Source organism: Octopus bimaculoides, chromosome 18, assembly GCF_001194135.2.
Source record: "Octopus bimaculoides isolate UCB-OBI-ISO-001 chromosome 18, ASM119413v2, whole genome shotgun sequence".
Classification (NCBI taxonomy): domain Eukaryota; kingdom Metazoa; phylum Mollusca; class Cephalopoda; order Octopoda; family Octopodidae; genus Octopus; species Octopus bimaculoides.
This window is the reverse complement of record NC_068998.1, coordinates 40228544-40238339: the sequence shown is the minus strand read 5'-3', so window position 1 is coordinate 40238339 and position 9796 is coordinate 40228544. Positions and strand designations below refer to the sequence as shown.

The following is a 9796-nucleotide window of genomic DNA, read 5'->3' as shown; positions in this document are numbered from 1 at the left end:
GGAAGGAAGGAAGGAAGGAAGGAAGGAGGCAAGTAGCATTGACAAAAGAAATGGTAACAATAAATAAATAGTATGGAAAACAGAAAGAACATAACAATCACCATCGGTATCACCATTAGTGCCACTCCCCATCCCCTCACTCATTGTCATCATTAAGATGACAAAGAAGAAGAAGAAGAAGAACAATAACAACAGTAACAAAAAAGGCAACAATCACATCCACACAACTAACAGAAACTGAAACAAACAAACAACTATATCCTCAACATCACCACCACAACCATTTCCGCCGCCACCACCACCACCACTACATCAACAACAACTATCGTAATGACAATGGCAACAAGACAGTCACCAAAGAAAGACTATTGCATGCAAGATAATAGACTGTTGAAGCCAGACAAAAATGGCTGTTGCTGCCATCTATATTGATCAATGTTTGACATTGATATTGAAATATGTCATCCAAATTTTAGTGACAAGAAATTGGGTTAGATTTTATGGATAAAGATATATGTTGCTTCTGGTGGTGTCGTGCTAAGATGTTTAACCCTTTCAATATCAACCCATCTGCTGAGATTGACTTCCTGTAAATATATGTGTGGTTTTACATGTAAATTTATATTTCAATCAGAATCTTGTTGCAACCGGAATAACGATGTAAGATTTCAGTTGGTCAAAGATGGGGGTGAGGGTCTTACTAATTGATGAAGGAGTGTCTGCATAGTTGGATGACATGCTAGAAATAATAGTTAACTATTCCTCAAACCACACCTAAGTATGTTGGAACACACAGATGCATGCAGACACACACACATGCACACAAATACAGACTTGTACAGACACACACACACACACACATGCACATTCATACACACACACACACACACACACACACATACATTAGGAAACATGGTCTTGAATGCACTGTACCAATAAAAGTGTTTAATGTGTTGTAGCAGAAAAAAAATCTTTAAGCCTGCTTGTTTAGAGCAGACTTGGAGCTACAGAACACCACTAACAATGCCTTGACAACAAGAACAACAATAATCAATATATAAAGTTACAGATAGTTTGCTAAATGTCTCTGAAATTTTTGTTATGCTGAAAATTAATTGAAACACCCAGTCTTCTGAAATATAGTCACAAAATGGTTAAACTGAACTGTTACAAGAAAGTGACTTCGATGTATAAGGAGGGAGTAGATGTTTAGATTGCTCTAGTTAAAGAATATTATGTAACAGGTGGAATGGGTAGATACATAGATGAATAGATAGATAGAGAGATAGAGAGAGGGAACAGAGAGAAAGAGAGAGAATCAGAGATATACAGATAAATGGAGAGAGAGTGTGTGTGTGTGTGTGTGTGTGTGTGTGTGTGTGTGTGTGCATGTCTGTGTGTATATATATATATACATCATCATTTAACGTCTGTTTTCCATGCTGGCATGGATTGAACTGCTGGCATGGGTTATATATATATATATATATACACACACAGTCAGTTTGATAAATACGCACACACACACACACACACAGACACGTATTGGCATGGAATGGCAGAATGTGGGCATCAAACAAAAATCCTTGTACTTGGTCATTTTCTGAATAAATCCCTTTATGCCCAGGTCAGCTTATCTATTTTGCGTCTTTCATCATCATCACTTTTTGATATAGTTGAACAGCCAATCCTAGTGGATAATATAGTCGACTAAAACTCCTGGAGGTGGTGGGAACTGAAATGGTCGCAGTTTAATGAACAATATCAGAAAAAGACTAAAGAATAAAAGATTACCATAGATGTGTTGCGTATTGTATGACAAAAGTATCATGAACTCCTCTTTTGTAACTAAAAAAAAAAAAGAAAAAAAGAATGAAATCAACACAATGTGGAGCAGGAAGTACATACAAATTATTAAGTCATCTATTTACTAAAAATATATAATTTCCTCTAAATCGATCAATGCAGCAATTTTTTAAAGAAAGAAATGGATACAATGAAATCCCTAGTGTTGAGTCATATTGGCTGTGTTTCTGTAAAAATGTCTGAATGTGGCAAAAACATTCGGACAGGATATAATTCTGCGTGAGTCAACCTGCCATATATAAAGGTTGACTGATGTGTGACTAATGAGTTGTATAGACAAGAAAGGGGTTATTCAAAGGAACGATAGATCATTATAGATCTATATTGGTGATGGTAGGGATTGACTGGACTATGACATCATCGTGTTGAGGAAACAGACGAAGTTACCAGTTCACTCAACAGAGAAATTGATAGTTAAAATTAATATATTACAAGCTGGTGGTCATTTGTTGCATTAATCACATGGCAACTATGTAATTAATATCAGCAACAAGCTGGCCATAATTTGGAGGTTAATGTAATGGTAGTATAGCAAAGCAATGACATATTAATATATATATTCACACATTAATACAAACACACACACATGCTCACACACATACACAAATTGGTATGTTATGTCTGTTTTGCTGTGTAAATGTAAGTTTGACGGATGCTTATTTGGGGCAATATTTTTATGGCTGGGTGCTCTTCCTGTTACTAACCTTTTCCAAGTAAGGGAGTTTTATTCCACTACATCGACTGTGCAGAGCTACAAAATGTAATGTTCACTGGGAATGTAAGCACAGCAACAACCATTTTTCTTTTTTGCTCAGATGGTCCTAAATGATAGCTTTCAAGAGACACATCTCTTTCTTTCTCACACACACACACAATCATCATCATCATTTAATGTCTGTTTTCTATCCTGGCTTGACAGGAACTGGAAAGGCTAGGGGCTGTACCAGGTTCCATAATCTGTTTTGGCTTGATTTCTACAGCTGGATGCCCTTCCTAATGCCAACCACATTAGAATGTTATATTTTTCTCTTTTTTAACTGAGGGGAGAGTCCCAGGACATTAGATTCTTCATTGCTTCATAACATATTAACTTATCCATACTCACAAACTACTGTATATTTCTGAGACAGACCACCGACAGTTTACATGGACTTTTTTTCTTACATATTAATACTGAAATACAGTAAATGGTTTTTACAGTATGATAGAACAATGTCAGTATAGAATTATACTACCCTTATTCTAGGATACTATACTATAGAATTGTAGTATGGCTGTAGCACTACATGACCGTACTATAGTTATTGTAGTTGCTTAAACATAATCATCTACAACTGAGGAAAATATATGACCAAAGTTATTCCAGTTATGAGCATCAACTTTTTTCTGATGTCCAATGTGTCCCTTTTTGTGACTTATTCAGTGTAAAAGATGTCCCCAAGCAAGTCCATATTTCTACTACCATCGTACTTTTAAGTTGTTAAACAACCATCCAGCCAGTCACCTAGCCATCTTCTCTGTCCACTACTCCTAGGAGGGTCTTGTGGGTAGAGTCCTCAAGCATCTCATTCATTGGCAACTGTCAGACTTGCCAGCTGGATTCCCAAGCATAATCAACCGAGACTATGGATATTATCCAACCATGTCACCCGTAAATTGAATGGCAAGGCAATCCTGGAAATACTTATGAACTGGATTGACACATGCAGCTACTGTGTATCACAATCAGTGGGTTTAGGATCAGTCAGCTGATATTTGCAGACAACAACATCGTGCTACTTGGTTAAACAGAAGGTGATCCCCAGTATGCATAGAATGGGTTGTCAAAAATATCAGTGCTTATTCATTTAAACTTCTTCATATCTGCCAGCCATGATCTGACTATAATTTTCAGAGAAGGTCCAATAAAACTGAAACATATCCAGAGTTGACTCGCTATTCTATTTATCAAAGATCAAACTTATGCAGATCTCATTCCGTACCAACATTCAATTTCAATTATTTTAATTTCAGTTTGTTTTTCTGAACTAGAATTAATAATTAAGCTAATGGTTTTTTCCTACTCATTACTGATGTAATTTTCATCATGGATATTTCTTGGTTCATTACACTGAGAACATTGGCACCAACTTAACTACACACACATATATACACACACAACACACTTGTGTGTGTGTGTGCATGCATGTGTCTGTGTGCATGTACATGTGCATGTGTGTGTGTGTGTGTGTATGTGTGAATGCACATACACATGTCTATCTGCATGTGTTTATAATTATATTTGTTTCCAAGCTAATGGCAATGGTTAACTCCTGTTTAGTACACATATTTAATAACTCTATGCCACTTTCATTCATTTGACTAACATGAGACATCTGAACAGACCCCACCATATACAGCTGTAGTAAGCCACTCCGACACATTGAAGACATCTAACAGGGGTTCAGACATGGCTACTTAATTAAGACGGTCATTTCATGACCACATAATTTCATATTCAGTCAAGTGATTTTTACCACACCTTCCATCAGACCAATACTGTGTGGGTGGAATTCACTAGAAGCTTGTTGTATATGTACATACAAGTATGTACTTTGCTGATGTATCTTGATAGAGAATGTAGCCATCAGTGAAAACGTTGATATAACAATGCTTTCACTCTTGCCACTATAGATGTAGTAAACCAGTGATTAGATTAGGCATGGGCAACTTTTTTGAGAAGTTGTGGCTCATCAGCAGATGGACCACACAACTAGAAAATAACCCAGGGTAACTTTTCATTAGGCATACCATTCAGAAAGACCCATGGGCCACAGTTTGTTCATTGCTAGATTAGACCATTTGAAATTTGTAACCAATGATACTATTGTTTATGATGCTATCGCTGCTTTCTGTCTGGTTTCCAATGATGCACTATTTGACTCTTTTTGTGTGTATGTTAAGTGAACATTCTCACACTTTCAAACTATTGATCTTCAGATGAGAAAGGACAGCACCCATAGCTTTTTCACTTATATTCCTATCACTTAGTCAGAGCAAATACCCGTAACACCTTATTTTTAAGGGCTTCTGTGGCTGGTGGGAGGGAGTGAGGAAATTATCTTCAAATAAAGTTACAGGTGTGGCTGTGTGCTAAGAGGTTTGCTTTTCAACTACTTAGTTCCAGGTTCAGTTCCACTGCATCACCTTGGGCAAATGTCTTCTACTATAGTTTTGGGCTGTCTAAAGCTTTGAGAGTGGATTTGTTAAATGGAAACTGAAAGAAGCCCATCATACACACACACACATGTACATATATGTGTATATGGGTGTGTAGGTGTTTTTGCATTTGTCCTCTACCACTGCTTGACAACTGGTGTAACTTAGTGGTTCAGCAAAAGAGAATGATAGAATAAGTACTGCTTAAAAAACAAGTACTGGGGGTTGGTTTGTTTGACTAAAACCCTTCAGAAGTCCAGTGACTGAAACAAGTGAAAGAAAAGATAAAAACAATCGAAGGGGTGGTTCAAATGCTTGTAACAGACAGAATATCACTAGAAGCACTGAAGGACCAGATGGTAGTATTGAACTGGATGACACATTAGGTCTGCCATCCAAGAACTCAGAATGCAAAGATCCAAAACTAATACTGCAAGTTATCTTGTCTGATGCTCTAACAATTTTGCTAGGCCACTCTCTCCATCTCCTTCTTGCAGCAGCTGCAAAAACAACAACAACTGCTGCTGCCACCACTGCCACCACCACTACCACATTCATTTTATCCATTTTCCCAAATTGCAATGAATTAGTTCTACACTATGGAACAGCCACCTTCAAAGTAAGGTATCAACATCTATCCAGAAGTATCATGGCAAGTTTCCAGTAAGATGAATTAAGATCTAGTTTGAGCTCCTCCTGAAAGCCAATAAATGTGTCAGCTATAGCATTAGTCCTTGTGAGGGTCAATTAAATAAAGTACCAGTCAAGTACTGTGAATGATTTAAGTTACTACACCCTTCCCTCAAAATTCGTGGTTTTAAAACTATTTAAAAAATCATTTTACTTTTGCTGAGAAAGGCATCAATACCACAAACTCTTCCAATTCTCTCTCCTATAGGTCTTGTGGCTTTGTACTGAAGTAACAAATTAATATTATAATTGGAATTGCATGTACCATAGAGTAGGAAATAAACTCTTAGTAAGTTAAGTCAGTGTTCCATTTTCAATTCTTGGTTGATCTAAGTATACAAAATTTTATTATGCCAAAACCAAAGTCATGAATGTCACAACTAACTTTTCTCATCTTCTGCATGTAAGGATTCAAGGCAATATGAATGCTTGGCCTGCAAGAAATAGTAAGGAAAGTCTAAAAATAAAGTGTATTTAGTTGTAGATATGCAATCTAAATAAAAGACAAGCTGGTCATTACTGGAATGTTTTTGATTATAGGAGTAGAGCAAGCTTGGGGCTAACAACAAAAAATTAAAAAACAATTATTATTATAATAAAGAATAAAGAAGATGATGGAAGAGTATTAGCAGAAATGATGAAGTACTTGACTAAATATGTAACATAATAATGAGCTATCAGTCTAAATACATAATTTAATAATGAGCTTATACAGTGCTCAGGTGCACTATAATTGAATGATTTATAGAAGCCAGTTATTGAAAAACAATGGACTCAGTCCCACTGTATGGCATGGTATAGCACCAGGTCAACCAAACTCTGGTGAATAGATTTAGTAGACAAAAAAAGAAAGAAGTCCATTGTATGTGTGTGTGTGTGTGTGTGTGTGTGTGTGTATGTGTTTATGTATGTATGTATAAATATATGTATGTATATGTATATCATCATTATCATCTTTTAACCTCTGTTTCCCATGCTGACATAGGTTGGACACAATTTGACCAGAGCTGGCAAGCAGAAGAGGTGCACTAGGTTCCAGTCTGATTTCGCTTACTTTCTACGACTGGAAGCCCTTCCTAATACCAACCATTTTACAGTGCATGCTGTATGTGTGTGTATATATATATATATATATATATATGGATGAATGTATATGTGCATAAGTGTATGAGTGTTTGTAACTCCTTTTCTTGATATTGCATGACTGTTGTAAATGAATGTCATTTGTTTCCAATATTCTGCAGAACTATGTCTGACCATGGGGAAATAATATGTTGTTTGGAAACCAGTCGAAATTGGAGACAGGAAGGGCTTCCAGCCATAGAGAATCTGTCTTAATATACTCCATCCAACCCATGCAAGCATGGAAAAGTGGACTAGGATAATGATGACGAGGATGTTGAATATTCTAGTTTTAAATTAAATCTTTTGTGGCCAACTTTGCTGTTATCACTCATTATCAATAAGATATACAAGGGGCCACAACCTTAAATTAAATCCTACTTTCTCAATAAATTTGTGTCAGTGTGCTATTCTGAATAATGGTAAATAAATAATTCTTTCTAATTTTTAGCACAAGGCTAGTAATTCTGAGGGGAGGGGGTAAGTCGAATGCATCAACTCCAGTGCACATCTTGTACTTATTTTATTAACACCAAAAGGATGAAAAGCAAAGTCAACCTCATTGGTATTTGAACTCAAAAATGTAAAGAGCCAGAAATAAATCATAAAAAAGGTGGCTGAGTACTGGATTATTTAATGGTGTCCATTAATTAAAGTAATTCTGTTCTTTAATGTTCTAAGTTAAATTCTTGCTAAGATTAATTAACTTTGTCTTTCATCTTTCCATGGTTGATAAAAGAAATACCTTGTATGTGGTGTGGATATACAGGGAAGTGGGTCATTCCAATCAGCTATATCATTTCCCTTCATATTTATATGGAAAATTCTTATTATGATAAAGAATAAGAAATATAGTCAGCATGTCTCAGTGATTGAGATGCTGTTGTTGCTGTTGTTGTTGTTGTTGTTGTTTAGCCTCAGGTCCGCTTTGATTGAGCAGACAGAATTATGGTCAAAGGTATTCCAGTCAAGCCTAACCCGTCATTTGCAGGATTCCATTATTCAAAGTGTTCATTGTTCTCCCAACAACAATTAAGATGTGATTTGAGGGAGATTTGTCAACTATTTCTAACAGGTCAAGTGAGATGAGATATAAGAGGAACAGAAGTGACAAGGAGGTTCACTTCTATTCCTCTGACAATTGATAGCAAAAACAACAACAAACTACAACCTATCCTTAACAGGATTGCTTGTGTAAGACCAGTGCATATATATAATGCAACGAGAAACAGAGTCTGTTTGATTGCTTTCCTCGCACTTTCTCCCTTCTAGCCTTACTGCAACACCATTGCTTGTTTGTGTGGTCAGTTCTAATCAGATTAAGTGCACTTCAGACCACACAAATATTATTGAATGACATCAGTGTTTGTATAATTGATTTTTTTTGGATATTTTATATATATATATATATATATATATGTATATATATGTATATATATATATATATATATGTGCGCACACACACACACATATTGTTGAACCAAAGTGGTTGCTGGAGGGAGGGTTTAGCAATACGGTAATCTGTGGTGGTGGTGGTGGTGGTGGTAGTGCGGACCTGTAGGCAGTGTGTCGGTGTGTTGGGGAGGTGGGTGGGGTGGACATAACATAACACGTTTGTTAGCATTGGTTATGAAGTTATTTTATTTCTACCTCTCACACATAGATTTTGGGATAACGTACTCCCACTACCTTAATCACACACACACACTAATACACACACATCAGCACATACACATACACACATATTGATTTCTTACCTTGATATAAGCTATTATATTTACCTTCCACTCGACAACACTTTGCCTCAATTTAATAAAAGTGTTGTTGTTGTTGTTGTTGTTTAACACAGGTCATTCATAAATGAGCAAAGACTTTCCAACCACGACCATTTATCTTTCTTTTTTTTTATTCAGATGTAGTGTATCTAGGACTATATTATTCAGTATGTAATAGTCCCTCTTCAAATGGTGGGATGTGATTTAAGGGAAATCAGGCTATTATTTGCAGCAGGTCAAGTACTCACTCAGAGATTTCTTCATTGGCTACAATAAAAGTATTATTTGCTTTCTATAACTTAAAAATATCACCTACCTGATAAGTAAAATCAAAATTGTAAACAGCATTCTATCTCCTTCATTATTACTAAGGATAAGATGTATATCACATCTACAATTACTATTACAGCTTCTGTTTACCTAAAGTTACTTCTTTTATACAGCACTCTATCAAATACTCCTTGGAAATCAGAAAGCTTTTATGTAGTCACTGGATCTGTATAATATAAGCTAACAATATAAGGTGGCGAGCTGGCAGAAACATTAGCACGCCAGGCGAAATGCTTAGCAGTATTTTGTCTGCCATTACATTCTCAGTTCAAATTCCGCTGAGGTCAGCTTTGCCTTTCATGCTTTTGGGGTCGATTCAATAAGTACCAGTTACACACTGGGGTTGATGTATTCATCTTAATCCCTTTGTCTGTCCTTGTTTGTCCCCTCTATGTTTAGCTCCCTGTGGGCAATAAAGAAATAAAATATAAGCTAACAGACCCATTACACAAGCTCCTCATGAAGGAATTACACAATCACATGTAGAATGTTAAATATTAGTTCCCTAAACTGCTCGATGTGAATGCATGTGGCTTAGTGGTTAGGGCATTTAGCTCATGATCATAGGGTTATGAGTTTGATTCCTAGTGGTGTGTTACGTCCTCAAGAATGACACTTTATTTCATGTTGCACCAGTCCACTTAACTGGCAAAAGTGAGTTGTAACCTGTAATTCAAAGGGCCAGCCTCATCACTTTCTGTGTCCCGCTGAATCTCCCCGAGAACTATGTTATGGGTATACACATGAGTGGTGAATATAACATAAGTCGTGTATTAGTGTGTGTATGTATAAAGAGAGAAAAGGATAAAGAGACC

General features: G+C 36.3%; 1 long non-coding RNA gene across 1 annotated transcript in view; it reads right to left on the bottom strand.

Annotated features, from left to right (window-relative positions):
• LOC128249796 (uncharacterized) overlaps nucleotides 1-9796 on the bottom strand; it is a 308813-nt gene that overhangs the window by 60506 nt on the left and 238511 nt on the right. Inside the window, exon 3 of the long non-coding RNA XR_008265899.1 lies at nucleotides 1795-1848. This is a non-coding gene — a long non-coding RNA (uncharacterized LOC128249796). The remainder of the gene's footprint in view (nucleotides 1-1794; nucleotides 1849-9796) is intronic.